General features: G+C 38.5%; 1 protein-coding gene across 4 annotated transcripts in view; it reads left to right on the top strand.

Annotated features, from left to right (window-relative positions):
- The first annotated feature begins 6,611 nt into the window (after positions 1-6,611).
- The window catches only part of PTPRF (protein tyrosine phosphatase receptor type F), a 496,653-nt gene continuing 487,145 nt past the window's right edge, over positions 6,612-16,119 (top strand). For 2 of the 4 annotated variants that reach the window (XM_053693598.1, XM_053693595.1), the window contains exon 1: positions 6,612-7,091. The gene's annotated coding sequence lies outside the window, so the exon portion shown is untranslated. The remainder of the gene's footprint in view (positions 7,092-16,119) is intronic. The other 2 variants (XM_053693596.1, XM_053693597.1) reach the window with 2 other exon arrangements.

The raw sequence follows: 16,119 nt of genomic DNA, 5'->3' as shown, positions 1-16,119 counted from the left end.
TGTTTAGCAGACGCTGCAAAAGCTCTGAAGACATTTTATAAATATTTTATTGTTTCATTACTAGCCACAGTGTGTACATTAGGAAAATTATATTATGTATATTTTAAATAAAGTAAACCTATAGATTTGTATATTTAACGTGGTTCCTAACTTATCTGTACCGGATATCCATTTGTCACTCTTAAAGGGACCTTAAACACAAAATCTATTTCCCTTTTAAATTGCCTACTAAAATGCAATACAAACATATTAATTGTGCAGGGTGCCAGGGGCAGAACTATCATTGGTGCAGCAGGTGCATTGGCACCAGGGCCCAAATACTGGGAGGCATAGCAGCCTATACATAGGTGTGTGCAGAATGTGTACAACCCTAATGCAGGTGGGCTTTTTCTTAGTGCAGAATGCAGATACATCTATATATCTATCTGTCATCTATATCTATCTGTCTGTCAATCTATGTATTCTATTTATCTATCTGTCTGGCTGTCATCTATCTATCTTGGGGGGGGGGGACAAAAAATATTTAAACCAGGGCCCTCTTTTGAGTAGGTCTGCTACTGCAGTATGCTATCATTACCTATTTCCCATTTTTTCTTGTAACTTAACTCTGAAAATTATGGTTTATTCATTAATGGGAGTGAATCATGTATGATCATAACACTTCAACCTGCTACAAAGTGATTGTGTAATCAGTGCAAGAGCTCAATCCTGACTGGCCACAGAAGGGGAGATGAGCTCAACATAGTTAGAAGGGTTTTCAAGCAGTATGTCCCTGGACTGCAAAACAATGCACATTTGGATAACAAAGATATAGCTTGAATGTTTTGAAAATGTTTTTTGATTGAAGATTTAAATGTAGTACTTAAAACCAAATCTCAGAACATCTCTTACTACTCTCCTTAGGGTCTCTCACTGCCCTACCCAGTGTCAATAATTCCCTTTCCTAGTGTCTCCCACTGCCCTCCTCAGTGTCTCTCACTGCCCTCCTCAGTGTCTCTCACTGCCCTCCCCAGTGTCTCTCACTGCCCTCCCCAGTGTCTCTCACTGCCCTCCCCAGTGTCTCTCACTGCCCTCCCCAGTGTCTCTCACTGCCCTCCCCAGTGTCTCTCACTGCCATCCTCAGTGTCTCTCACTGCCCTCCCCAGTGTCTCTCACTGCCCTCCCCAGTGTCTATCACTGCCCTCCCCAGTGTCTCTCGCTGCCCTCCCCAGTGTCTCTCACTGCCCCCTTTCCCAGTGTGTCTCGCTGCCCTCCCCAGTGTGTCTCGCTGCCCTCCCCAGTGTGTCTCGCTGCCCTCCCCAGTGTCTCTCACTGCCCCCTCCCCAGTGTCTCTCACTGCCCCCTCCCCAGTGTCTCTTGCTGCCCTCCCCAGTGTCTCTTGCTGCCCCCTTTCCCAGTGTCTCTTGCTGCCCCCTTTCCCAGTGTCTCTCGCTGCCCCCTTTCCCAGTGTCTCTCGCTGCCCTCCTCAGTGTCTATCACTGCCCTCCCCAGTGTCTCTCGCTGCCCTCCCCAGTGTCTCTCGCTGCCCTCCCCAGTATCTCTCACTGCCCCCTTTCCCAGTGTGTCTCGCTGCCCTCCCCAGTGTCTCTCACTGCCCCCTCCCCAGTGTCTCTCACTGCCCCCTCCCCAGTGTCTCTCACTGCCCCCTCCCCAGTGTCTCTTGCTGCCCCCTTTCCCAGTGTCTCTCGCTGCCCCCTTTCCCAGTGTCTCTCACTGCCCCCTTTCCCAGTGTATCTCGCTGCCCTCCCCAGTGTCTTGCTGCCCTCCCCAGTGTCTTGCTGCCCTCCCCAGTGTCTCTCGCTGCCCTCCCCAGTGTCTCTCACTGCCCCCTTTCTCAGTGTCTCTCACTGCCCTCCCCAGTGTCTCTCACTGCCCTCCCCAGTGTCTCTCACTGCCCTCCCCAGTGTCTCTCACTGCCCTTCATCATGTTATTTCAAACCATAGCTTCCCCTAGTTTCTCTAAGTACTTTCTTTGCTTCATCCTACCACCAGTGTCTCACACTTCTCTCCCCACTATCTCCCATTACCCCTCTGATATCTCCTTGTTTCTCCAGCAGTGTTCACCCTCCCTCCCCAATGTCTTTTACTCCTTAGTCGTGTCTCACCTTGTCTCTTATGCATAGCTCTCTCCTCTATAAATTCAACTCTCTCATCCTCCCATTCAGTAGCCGCCACCAGATGTGTATAAATAGCATTACATACTCCTGCTCTTTGTCTTCTTGTACTGTTTGATGGACCAAGAGAAGTTTCATGAATTTGCAATGCAAATCAGTTCATTTTACATATAGATAATAGTGTGCTGATAAAATAATAATATCCCTCTCATTTGTGTGTGTGAGTTTGTGTACATATGTGTGCAAGTTTGTGTATGTGTGAGTGTGTACTTATGTGTGCAATTGTTTGTTTCTATGTGTGAGTGTGTATGTTTGTATGTGTCAGTGTGTATGTATGTTCGTGAGTGTGTGCACACTTTTTGTTTGTGTATGCTTGTGTATGTGTGTGTGTGTATGTATGTGTGTACATGTGTGTGTTTATGTATGTGTGAGGGTGTATTTGTGTGTGTACAAATGTTTGTGTATGCGTAAGTTTGTGTACGAGTGCATGTGTGTGTTTGTATGTGTGAGTGTGTACGTATGTGTGTGTGGATATGTAAGTGTGTGAGTGTGTACATATGTGTGCGAGAGTGTGTGTTTGTGTGTAAGTATGTGTGCGTGCATTCTTTGTGGGTGTATGATGAGTATTTACATATGTATGTGAGTGAGTGCATGTATGAATGTGTACATTTGAGTGTGAGTGTATGTGTACGTATTTGTGCAAATGAGTGTGTGTATGGGTGAGTGTGTTTGTGTGAGTGTGTACGTATGTGTGTGAATATGTTTGCGTATGCGTGAGTGTGTGTTTGTGTATGTGTGGGTGTGTGTACATACTGTATGTGTGCAAATATGTGTATGCATGCTTGTGTGCGTACATTTGTGTGCTAGTGTGTGTGTATGTTTGCGTGTATGTTTGACTGTGTAGGTGTATGTGTGTACATATGTGTGTGTATGTATGTGTGAGTGAGTGTTTGCATGCATGAGTTTGAGTGTTTGTACATATGTGCAAGTGTGTGTGTGTGTATGTATGTGTGGAATTGTTTGTATGTGTATGTTTGTCTGTATGTGTCAGTGTGTACGTATGTGTGTGTGTATACACTTTTTGTTTGTGTATGCTTGAGCTTGTGTAAGTGTGTATGTGTACCCGTATGTATGTGTACGTATGTGTGCCAGTGTGTATGTATGTGTGTACATGTGTGGGAGTGTATGTGTGTATGTCTGAGTGTGTACGTACGTATGTGTGTGTGTGTGTGTGTGTGTGCGAGTGCATGTGTGTATGTATGTATGTGTGAGGGTATATTTGTGTGTGTGTGGGTGTGCAAGTGCATGTGAGTGTGTGTGTTTGTGTGTGTAAGTATGTGTACAACTGTGTGTGTATTCTGTGTGGGTGTATGTTGAGTGTTTACATATGTGTGTGAGTAAATGTGTACATATGAGTGTGAGTGTATGTGTACGTATCTGTGCGAGTGAATGTGTGTATACGTGAGTGTGTGTATGCGTGAGTGTGTGTACATATGTTTGTCTCTGTGTGTGTGTGTGTGTACATATGTGTGTGAATATGTTTGTATGTGTGAGTTTGTGTATGCGTGGGTGTGTGTACATATGTGTGTGAATATGTTTGTATGTGTGAGTTTGTGTATGTGTGGGTGTGTGTACATATGTGTATGCATTCTGGAGTGTGTGTGTGTACATATGTGTGTGAATACATGTGTGTACATATGTGTGCGAGTGTGCTAGTGTGTGCGTATGTTTGTGTATATGTTTGACTGTGTAGGTATGTGTACAAATGTGTGTAAGTGCATGTTTGTATTCATGAGTGTGAGTGTTTGTACATATGTGCAAGGGTGTAAATGTGTATTTATGTGTATGTTTGTCTGTATATGTCGGTGTGTACGTATGTGTGAGTGTGTGTGTACACTTTTTGTTTGGGAATGCTTGAGCGTGTGTATTTGTACCTGTGTGTGTGTGTGTATGTGAATGAGTAAGTGTGTGTTTACGTATGTGTGTCAGTATGCATGTGAATGTATGTGTGTGTACATGTGTGTGTGTGTGTGTATGTCTGCGTGTGTACATATTTGTGTGTGTGTATACGTGTGTGTGTATGTTTGCATGAGTGTGTTTACAAATATGTGCGAATATGTTTGTGTATGCGTAAGAGTGTGTATACGAGTGCATGTGTGTGTTGATATGTAAGTGTGTGTGTGTGTGAACATATGTGTGCAAGAGTGTGTGTTTGTGTAAGTATGTGTGCAACTGTGTGTGTGTGTATTCTGTGTGGGTGTATGTTGAGTGTTTACATATGTGTGTGAGTGCATGCGTGAATGTGTACATATGAGTGTGAGTGTATGTGTACGTATCTGTGCAAGTAAATGTGTGAGTGTGTGTGTGTACGTATGTGTGTGCATGCGTGAGTGTGTGTACATATGTGTGCATGCGTGAGTATGTGTACATATGTGTGCGAGGGTGTGTACATATGTTTGTCTTTATGTGTGGGTGTGTGTACGTATGTGTGCGAATATGTGTATGCATGCTTCAGTGTGTGTGTGTGTGTACATATGTGTGCTAGTGTGTGCATATGTTTGTGTGTATGTTTGACTATGTACATGTGTGCGAGTGTGTACATATGTGTGCAAGTGTATGTGTGTTTATTTATGACTGTGTACGTGTGTGTGCGTGTCTGTGTGAGTGAACTTATTTGTGCGAGTGTGTGTGTATGTGTGACTGTGTGTGTACTTGTGTGTGTGTGTATGTGTGAGCGTGTGCAAGTGTGTGTGTGTATTCGAGTGTGTTAGTGTGTGTACATATGTGTGAGTGTGTGCACATATGTGTGCAAGTGTGCGAGTGTGTGTGTACATATGAGTTAGTGTGTGTACATATGTGTGAGTGTGTGTACACATGTGTGCGAGTGTGTGTATGTGTACATATGTGTGCGAGTGTGTGTGTACATATGTGTGCGAGTATGCGTGAGTGTGTGTGTACATGTGTGTATGCGTGAGTGTGTGTGTACATGTGTGTATGCGTGAGTGTGTGTACATATGTGTGTGAGTGTGTGTATGCGTGAGGGTGTGTACATATGTGTGCGAGTGTGTATGTGTGTGTACATGTGTGTGTGAGTGTGTGTGTACATATGTGTGTGAGTATGTGTGTTTATGTATGACTATGTACATGTGTTTGTGTCATGGGGGTTCGTCCCTGTCCACATATAAAGGTGTAAGAGGATCAATCGATACCTATGTATCAATATTGAACAAACTTGCACTCCCGATTAGTTTCAGCTTTATACAGCTTTACCTTAAAGTGATATCATAATGCAACAAATAAAAGCAATATTTCTCTATTGCTTGCATATAACTATCTATTTAACCGCTGTAAATTGATTAAACACATAGTTAAAGTCAGCTCCAAAGCAGCAATACACTACTGGGAGCTAACTAAAAACATCTGGTGAGACAGTGAATGGAGGCATATGTATGTAGCCCATCACCTGCCAGCTCCCAGTAGTGCATTGCTGCTGCTGAGTTAATGTACACATTCTTTTCAACAAACGATAAGAAGATAGCAAAGTACATTTTGTCATAGAAGTGTTAAAGTTGTTCTTTGTAGGAAAGCATACCTAGGTAGGCTCTGCAGCAATGCACTACTGGGAACTAGCTGCTGACTGGTGTCTCCACATATGACTACTTGTCATTGACTTACCAGATGTGTCCAGCTAGCTCCCAGTAGTGCATTACTGCTCCTTCAACAAAGGATGACAAAAGAAAGAAGCCAATTTGATAATAGAAGTAAATGGAATTGTTGTTTAAAATTAAATGCGCTATCTGAATCATGTAAATGTTATTTTGACTTTCCTATCCTGTTTTATTTGTCATGCAAAAAATGTATATTTAATAAAGGTAATAGCTGCCCCTTTATATGTTTGATAGAAAAGTTTGAATTGAAAGACTTCACTTTGTATTTCTCTTTATAAAAGAGCAGTTGTCTACACTCATAATAATTATATAGCCTTGTTACAATGTGTTTTACATCATCAGGAAAATATCTAGGTCAAATACACTACAATTAATGTTCCTCATCTATCATTACTTAGAGACTAAATATAATTTTCTTTGGAGGTGTAAAAAAAAAAGTGAGGTAGGAATTTTTGAACATATTTTTACTCTTTTATTTTTTTTAGAATGGTAGATACTGAAATTAGAATCTACCATCTGTAGATCTGTCCAATTAGAGGTATCTGAATCACAAGAGAATATGATTTTATCCAGTTTCTGCTCAAATTCTGCTCTCAAATATTAAAAAAAAGCAAGAAAGGCTGCACAGTTTTGTTTTTCGTCACATAAACCCATAGGCTTGCACCAGCTTGTGTGAAAGAGTTAACTATTTTTCCCCCAAACTCAAACAAAAGCCATTCCTGAATGAGTAAGGCGTGGATTGTAGAGCTAAGCCAAACCCCTGCTTGTAGGGCGGGTGTGTAGGAATACTGTCAGCAAAAGCTCTCTGCTATCTTGTTCAGAAACTGATAGTCTGAGAGTTGGTTCAGGTAAATCCAGCTCTCCCTCCCCCAGTCATTTTATTTATTGCAAAAAAAAGAGGAGTCACAAATGCTGCTGGATGATATTGCAGGGAGATGAAGCCCTTTCTTGTAAGATCATGGATTAAATGCCTCCTTTGGAAATAACTGAGCCAGATACATCTCTTCCACTTTTCTTTAAAATCCATGTAAAACAAAAAAACATTGGGAATTGTACGTTGGAAACATCAGTAAAGGGACAACATTGACAAGGTGGATATTATTTGGCTTTACATACAAGGTAATTCTTCTTTCGTGTGGAATAAAACAATATAAAGGGCTGGAAGCAGGTGCTTCAGATCTGTCTTGGTTTCCTATAGAGAACGTTGGCTGACAGCCTCTCTTCCCTCGGCTTGGAAAGGAATTGGAAGAGTGAGTTGTCTTATTACACCATGTGCCTTGAGAATATAAACTTCTGCTTCTTCCTCCAGGTCTGTCTTCCCTATATGCTTGTACTGAGACATGCACCTTATTACAGTGACCCCCTTTATCCTATCCTCATGGATTCCTACGGTTACAGGTTCTAAGGGTATTAGATTGTAGTTGCTGTTGGGTAAAACATTGACTTAATTCTATAAGTATGTGTTTAATTCTTGTTTTTCTAGATATATGCCAGTGGTAATCCCTTGGGTGCAAGCTAAGGCTGGCCTGATGAGGATCATACACTTTATTTGGTAGCCACAGACAGGTCTTCGGCTTTTTGCTTGGTGACTGGCATTTTCATACATATATATATATATTTTTATTTGGCTGTTTATATATGGCTTTATACAGATGGTTAGATACTATTTACAGTATTTTATTATTTATATAGGGTGTGGTGACGGATTCCCCCTCCCTTTGTTATCACAGTAAAGCATTACAGGTTGTGCTTTTCTCTGTAACATTTTGACTCTGAGCATCTTAACAGCTCCCTCCAATTGATGGTTTTACTGTGACTGAAAAGCAATTACTGAAATTCCATATTGCTTTTTGATTCACAGGCAAGACTGGGCGACCTCCTCCTGTATCTGCTCGCCATGCCAATTGTATACCCTTTCAATGCAGCCGTTAGTTTTTTGTGTGTGTTTTTTCTTCTACTGGGAATGCAGCCAACATAGTAATATCAGGCTATTTCTCAGTCTTTTTGGAAGCTGCCTGTGTGGTTCAATTGCTGTTTATATGTTGTATTCATATCTGTGCCAGCAATGTCTTACAGCTCATTTAGATGAAGGGGTTAAGATCCACATAGTACATGACTTGGTGCCTCATTGCAAATGGAAATTACTTTCCCACGCCAGTTGGGTGGAGAAGAACCTGCTTCTGGGGAGGGGGTGTTGTATGGGCTTATCAGCTGTAGTCTAACGCTCTGTATGAGCCTGGCACTGCTCAGATTCTCATGTAACCATCTAGTATTTCTGTAGCCTGGTTAGAGCAAATATTTGTCCAGCTTGCAGGATATACTAAGGCTCGCAGACATTTACTTTCTGGGTCTTGCTGTGTCACACATTAGCTGTAATGCACTGCATAAAACTGTAATATGTTTGCTATATAGAGTTTACTAGCATTATTTATATGTAAATAAAATACAGAATAGTAACCGTGAAGATCTTAGCACCCTGTGTCTTTTATATTCCTCTGTTTTTAAACTGTCCCTGTATTTGAAGCTAATGTGATAGGATGATGGGTAAATAGTTTGATATATATGTTGGTATGAATAAAGCAATTATAGTATTAATAAAGCATTTAAATAGTATGATTAATAATATAACAGGTAGTTATTTTGTGAATTCATATATTTTATTACAAGCCTCATCTGGTTTTTATATGTTTAATATTAGAATACTTATTGGCTAATGTTCCTTGTGTATATATTGAAATTGTCTTAGACTGACACAGATGATAGACCTAACCGGTAATGAACAGAGTAAATTCTATGACCTGCATACTGGACATACTTGCAGGGCCAGAATTCTCACTATACAATGTGGCAACTGCCTAAGGCCACCCCCTCTGAGTCTGGTAAAACTTTGCAATATAAAGCTATCCTCTTCTTGCATTCCATGTTTTATAAATGTAGTTATTTAGAGATTCTACTGAGAAAGCTAAAGGTTCACCTTTAGGGGACATTACTAAGAGAAAATGTATTGATCTCAAAAAAGAAAAGCATTTTAACATCTTAAAATACTTGATTGCCTGAAAAAATAAAAGAATGTTGCATAAAGCTGTAAAATTACGTTGAAATTGGTTGAACACTTCTTACTAATGCAGATTGGCTAATTAGAACAACACCCACATCTCTGTTGGTTGAGGGGGGACACGCCTCTACAAGGCTTACAATTTTTTTTTATAGGTTTATTCTATGAAAAGAGTAATTTAATAACCAAAACGCGTAAGACAAAATATATATTATTGTATTTTATATAAGTTGTTTGTTTAAAGTATTTATAAAATCCCCCCCATAAATATTTATGATGTAAACAGTGTATTTATCTATTTATCTAAAATATGTGTGTTTGTTTTTTAGATGATAAAGGTTTGTGGGCTTGCAATAATGTGGTAGCATCATCCGGCACAAGTTAGTTAAATAACCAGGGAGAAACCAGAGGAATTTAATGTAATGAGATGTAAATCTGACCCTGCATACTTGCACTGAATGTCCCTCTACTTCAGGAAACATATGAGATAAATTGAGGATTAAGGGAACAAATTAACTGTAATTGTTCCTCTGAGACACTTGTACATGTCTGTGTATCCCTTATAGCAGCACATGACCTGCCCCATATACATTTCACTGGGTAAATAATCTAAAACTGAAAAAAGACTTAAATTCAGCATTTTATTACAGTCTTCTAACAAATGTATGCTGATATTAATAGCCTAGTGTTGATTTCATTTTTTATTTATTTTCAGATTTTAACACAAACATTTTCCCCCTATAAAAGACATTTAAAAAAAAATTAACACATCATTAAAACTTCTATTAACAAATCAGCCTTGTATTGCAGCTGTCTGTGTTCTCAGCCACCTGTTTCTTGTATCTCCCCACCTGCAATTAGGTTTTATGCACTCTGTGCTTGCAGCTCTCTTTGGCACTTGTAAATAGCACCACCTGGATAATTCAACTGGTCTGGGGTGGTGGTGTGCGCTTGGTTTCTTTTGTTAAATGCCAAATCTGCATGTAAATATTTACAGTTGTAGCCATTTATAGATTGTATGGAACACTGTTTTGGTTCTGTAGCACGCAACATAGGATTCTTTTGTAGACAACAATTGTATCTTTCTATAGATGATAAATTTATTTTATGTACTTGGCGCTTGGTGATAGTGTTAGAGCCTTTGTTCAAAGCTACTGAACCCAGCATAAGTCACCTCGTAGTGACCTTGGGCAAATCTAATTATCTGTCTATGCCCCAGGCACTTAGCTATCTGTATGTATGAAACTGGTGAGAAATAGGATCTGTTGTGCCAGCAAACATCTCTGTGTGTTGTATACTGTGTGCTACATATGGAAATGAGAGTATGTACATACAATGTTTATCTAAGTGTCTGCCGTCAGTTGACAATCTCTCAGCAGTACAATATTTCTAGATAGCTATGCTAAGTAACAGAATCATTAAACAGTAAGGGAAGGGTACTGGTGCTAGCACTTTATAGTTTTCTCATCCAGTAATGTTGATGAGCTGGGGGAGGGGGCAAATATACAGTGTTTACTGGTCCTTTAAATAATGATTCCATTCTACATATTTAAAGGGACACTCAAGTCAAAATAAAGTGTTATGATTCAGAAAGAGCAGCAGTTTTAAAAATGTTCCAATGTTCTTCCAGTATCAAGTTTTGCTCAGTCTTTTTATAAACACTTTCTAGGGAACAAAATCCTACTGAGCATGTGCACAAGCTTACAGGGTATACGTATACTAGTCTGTGATTGGCTGATTTCTGTCACCTGATACAGGGGGCTGGAAAATTAAAAAAAATTGCCAGAAAAAAATAATCTACTGCTTCTATGAAATTCAGAGTAGGTGTTATTGTCTTGTATTTTTATTATGCACTTGTTAATTATGTGATTCTACTGCATTTAGTGGTAGTACTTTAAAGAAACACTAAAATATTTTTGTTTGCTGTATAATAAAAAGGATGTTGTACAAAATAAAGCAAAACATTTTGTTGTCATGCTTGTGGATGTGTCTTTGTCAATAGAGCTTCCTTATCAGCCAATGAACCTTTAAAAGATTCCACCACTAGGTTTGTATAGAATGCACTTCCTGTTACTTTTACAATAAAAAAAAAACTGTTTTAACTTAACTTTTTAAATTAAAAAATATACTGCTTCAAAATATTTAAACAGTGCTCTTTTAAATGAGTAATATACTTTTTGTGTTTAATATCCCTTTAATTTTGAAAAAAAAATGTAATTGTGTGTTACATAAGATTTTGTTTTCCCTTGAGTTGCATTGGCATCAGCATAGAAAGCAACGTTTTACTTCATAAAATAAGAAAGAGGGTGGTATATAAAATAATCTACAGATTTTCTCAGTTTTTGCCCTGCAAGATAAAATGTATGGGTTAGAAACTGTTCTATTTTATTTTACCAGAGTAAAAACAATTTATAAAGTTTAGGTCAAAGTACATATAATAGAATAACACTAGAAATAAAGGCCCTGATAAGGTAATACGTCTTCTAAGTGTGTTGGGAATGTAAGCTGAGATCAATTTATGTATTATATAAAGTCCTTGCAGCTTTTGATCTGGCATATGCTGCATCATTATATATGCAAATTTATGCTAATGATCACAACCAGCAAAAAGTGGGAAGCCTAGATGAAAAGTTTATCAAGTAATTAATGTACAGAAATGTCCATAGTCTTTAAGAATTATGCAGGGAAAAGGTATTTATATTCTGTTCAACTAGAATAGAATGTACCCCAGGGTTAGTAACTTTTAAAACTCTTTTTATGCGAAAGTCTAAAAATATTTAAAAGTTATGCATCTATTTTTAATAAATAAAAATGGAAATTACAATGTATATTCTAAATTTCTGATCAATATATTATCTCACTCCAAATAAGCAGATTGTTATTAATCTTTACATAAAACAATAAGTATATGCAACATAACTTTTCAATGGGGGAAGGGAATGAAAGATACAATTTTGTTTCTTTAGTGACTCAGATGGTTATATGGTGTAAATATTTACTTTGTTCAACTTGCAATTTGATGATTACAATACTAATAATCAGGAGAAAATTGCTATGATGTAAAACTCTTGTTGTTTGCACTTATCTTTACAATAGGGCAATTGGCTTGATCTGTTTAGCGATGTCCTTGAGTGACCTTGAAATATAAACTTGTTTACCTGGTCTGATTGTGAGAGTTTGTGGTCTTTCACACTATTCATATTCATTAATTTATACCAGAAGATCAAAACGATAAGCTGACGGTTTACATATCATACATAAGTGTAACTGGTTCCTCAACATTCAACATTCAAAAAAAAAAAAAAAAAAGCATTGTCCTGTTCTGAAGCCAGTGATAGTGGTTGTTTAGGAAACAACTCGCTGCCTGGGTTAGAAGTTCACCATTGGCCCCTTTAAGTGCCATGCTTGAAAAGACCATATGCAGTTTGCCTGTTCAAGGCTATGAAAGCATATTGAACCTATTCATGTCAAGTATCCATATCTAGTAGGGATTACACAGGGTATGTGCATGCATTGTCTTATTTTTAAACCATTCAGATTTCATGTGTTTTGGCAAAACCATGAGAAGGGTTTAATTGTTTTTTTGTTTTTTTGTTTTAAAAACCCCATAGGTTTATTCAAGGAATAAAGTTATTTAATGGTAGAATTGCTAAGACTAAACATGGATATATTATTGTATTTTATATAAGTTGTTTGTTGGTGTTTAAAGTATTTATAAACTTTTTTTTCCCCATAAAGATTTATGGCTTAAGCAGTTCCTGATTACGTTGTATATTGGTTTATTGTGGTCTGGAACAAGCATCTAAAAATGTAATACTTAAAAATGGAGAGAGAGAATATTATAAAAAAAAAAAAGCAAATCTAGATGTTTTTCCCTAGAAGTACTCTGTATACATTGTTACCAATGCACCATGGGACTCTGGGTAAGATATGCAAATTAGATCTACAATATCTCACATTTTTTCTTCCAAGTACTGTTTAAACACAGCAATCCCCTTTATGGGGTGGATGCAGCAAGAGAAACCACTTCTGGACAGCTGCTTAAAGTGAATGTCAATTTTGATGCTAAAGTGCCCGGTTTTTAAAAATTTGATTAAAAACAGGGGCACTTTAATTCATCAAACTTTACATTTCACTCTTGTTGTGAAAAAATACTTACCTTGTAATCTTGTCAGCAGCTCCAGCTTCCACCGGTCGTTGCAAGCCATTTCTGACGTCAGAAATGATGGATAGGTCATCCTCCAATCACGGCTCCCCCCCCCCCCCCCGGGGGAATCAGTGATTCAATGCCGTGATTGGAGGAAGCCGGATTCCTCATTTTAGACGCAGGAAGAGGCTTTGCAACGGGTGGAGGAAGCTGGAGCGGCTGTCAAGTTTAAAAGGTAAGTTTTTTTTTTCTCAACAGGAGTGAAATGTAAATTTTAATAAATTACAGTGCCCCTGTTTTTAATCGAATTTTTAAAAACCGGGCACTTTAGCATCAAAATTGACATTCACTTTAAAGTTTTTTTGTCTCTCATAAGCAGAAGGAAAGGTTTAACTTGCTGCTCGGTGAAACTTCATTCCAGAGAAAAGCAAAACTTATTTGAGTTATTTATATATTTTTTATTTTCATATCTCACCCAGAGTTTCATGGTGCATTGGTAACAGAGTATACAGATTACTTCTGGGGAAAAGCAAGCGGTGATACTTGCATAGATTTGCTAATTTTATACAGTTGTTGTTATTATTATTATCAGTTATTTGTAGAGCGCCAACAGATTCTGCAGCGCTATAAGCATAGGCGGTATACAAGGTAGCAATTATAGGGATCAAATGGGTAGAGGACCCTGCCTAGAGTCGCACTGTTGCAGTCAGCTCTTGTGAAGGTGATCTGCAAGCAGTTGGGCTCTTAGGCTTACATTCTAAGGAGGTTAATGGTGGATAGCAATGGAGGAGAGGAACTGGTATTAGGAAAGGTTAGTGTAGGTTGTAGGCGTCCCTGAACAGAAGAGTCTTTAGGGAGTGCTTGAAGCATTCAAAACTAGTAGAGAGTCTTGTGGAGCAAGGCAGAGAGTTCCACAAGATCGAAGCCAGTCTGGAGAAGTCCTGTAAATGGGAATGTGAGGAAGTAACAAGAGAGGAGGAGAGTAGGAGGTTGTGAGCAGAGCGAAGGGGACAGGAGGGAGAGTATCTGGAGATAAGGTCGGAGATATAGGGGGAGCAGTGCAGTTGAGGGCTTTGTATGTCAGAGTGAGAATTTTGTGTTTGATCCTAGAGGCAAGAGGAAGCCAGTGAAGAGATTGGCAGAGAGGTGCAGCAAATGAAGAGCGACGTGTAAGGAGGATGAGCCTGGCAGAGGCATTCATTATGGATTGTAAAGTAGCTAGGTGGCAGCTAGGGAGACCAGAGAGGACGGCGTTGCAATAGTCAAGGTGGGAAAGGGTGAGAGAGTGGATTAAAATCTTAATTGTGTCTTGTGTAAGGAAATGTCTAATTTTAGATATTTTTAAGGTGGAAGCGGCAGGATTTAGCCAAGGTCTGAATGTGAGGAGTGAAAGAAAGATCTGAGTCAAGTGTGACCCCACAATTATAGAGAGATGGGTGTGGAGATTTTAGAAGAAGGGGGGGGAAATAAGGAGCAGTTTTGGAGAAAATTAGCTTAAGGTAGTGAGAGGACATCCATGAAGAGATGTGAGAAAGACAGTTAGTGGCACGGGTTAGCAAGAAAAGAGATAGGTCTGGAGCAGAGATGTAGATTTGAGTGTCGTCGGCATACAAATGATATTGGAACCCTTGGGACTGTGTGTATAGGTATGTGTGTGTGTATATATATATATATATATATATGTGTGTGTGTGTGTGTTCATAATCATGTAGTTCACAATTTGTATTTAAAGGGACATGAAACCTCAAAAAAATCTTTCATGATTGAGCTAGAGATTACAATTTTAAACAACTTTCTAATTTACTTCTATTATTTCATTTGTTTTATTCTCTTGGTATCATTTGTTGAAAGAGCCGCAATGCACTACTGGTTTCTAACTAAACACATGGGTGAGCCAATGACAATCAGTATATATATGCAGCCAGCGACCAATCAGTAGCTAGAACCTAGATTCTCTGCTGATCCTGAGCTTTCATAGATAAAACTTTTAGCAAAGAATAACAAGAGAATGAAGCAAAATAAATAATAGAAGTAAATTGGGAAGTTGTTTAAAATTGTATTCTCTGTCTGAATCATGAAAGAACATTTTTGGGCTTCATGTCCTTTTAATGTCCCTTTTTAAAGGGATAGTGTACCCTAAATTTCTCCTCTTTAATTTCTTCTCATTGATCCATTTTACCTGCTGGAGTGTATGAAATTGTTTACGAATATATAATTTACCTTTTATTTCGGCATCTGAAGTAGCTGGTTTTGTTTGTGGTATCCCTGTCTACCACGAAAAGGAAGCAAATTTTATAATAGAAGTCAATTGGAAAGTTGTTTAAAATTACATGCTCATTTATAAGATGTACAGAAATGGGTTTTATAACCCTTTAAGAATGGGCAAATGGATGATACTCGTAATAATAATATAGTACAGCAGTACTTAAAGGGGAATGTAAGTACAATTATTTCAAAGATGAATTAATGCTAGCTAGATCGTACAATTATTATTTCCGTGGTGCCAGCCATTATCTATGTTATTTAGTGACAAAGTTTATGTTTTGAATGGTCAATGTTGAATAAATGTGGAAGAATTTTATTTCTGCTAACTTGTATATCTTGTTGCATACCTTAAATCAGGTGCAGACTTTTCTCCAGGGCATACACAGACAAGCCCTAAATGCACCTTTTTTTCCATGTGGCTTAGGGAAAGTGCAGCGCACAATACAGCACTAATTGATTTTCACACGCACAAGCTGTCAGCCTGCATTATTAGAAAACAAATGTCTGATAAGCATAGGAAATATGCGCAAAGTAGCAGCACATTTGTACAGTTCTCTAACAACAGTCTCTCTGTTGGGATTTATATCAGAAGAAAAGATTCACCTTGGCCTTTTGTATTGTAATTTGTTTTATTTGCAATGTTTGATATTCATAAATATTTCTATTTGGGAGAAGTATGGTTTTAAAAATGACATCCTCTCTAATCTTTAAAAAATAAATAATTATGCAAATGATAATTTCCTCTTGAATTCCTCATTCATATCTAGTCAAGTCTTCAATGATCCATTTGTTTTAATGGTAGATCTAATATTGCGACATTATGGCCAGCCAAAGCTGTCCTTTATTTAGGTCCAGATTACAAGTGGATCG

The sequence above is a fragment of the Bombina bombina genome, chromosome 10 (genome assembly GCF_027579735.1).
Source record: "Bombina bombina isolate aBomBom1 chromosome 10, aBomBom1.pri, whole genome shotgun sequence".
NCBI classification, from domain to species: domain Eukaryota; kingdom Metazoa; phylum Chordata; class Amphibia; order Anura; family Bombinatoridae; genus Bombina; species Bombina bombina.
Note: the sequence above shows the minus strand (reverse complement) of the source record. Positions and strands in the feature narration are given on the sequence as shown.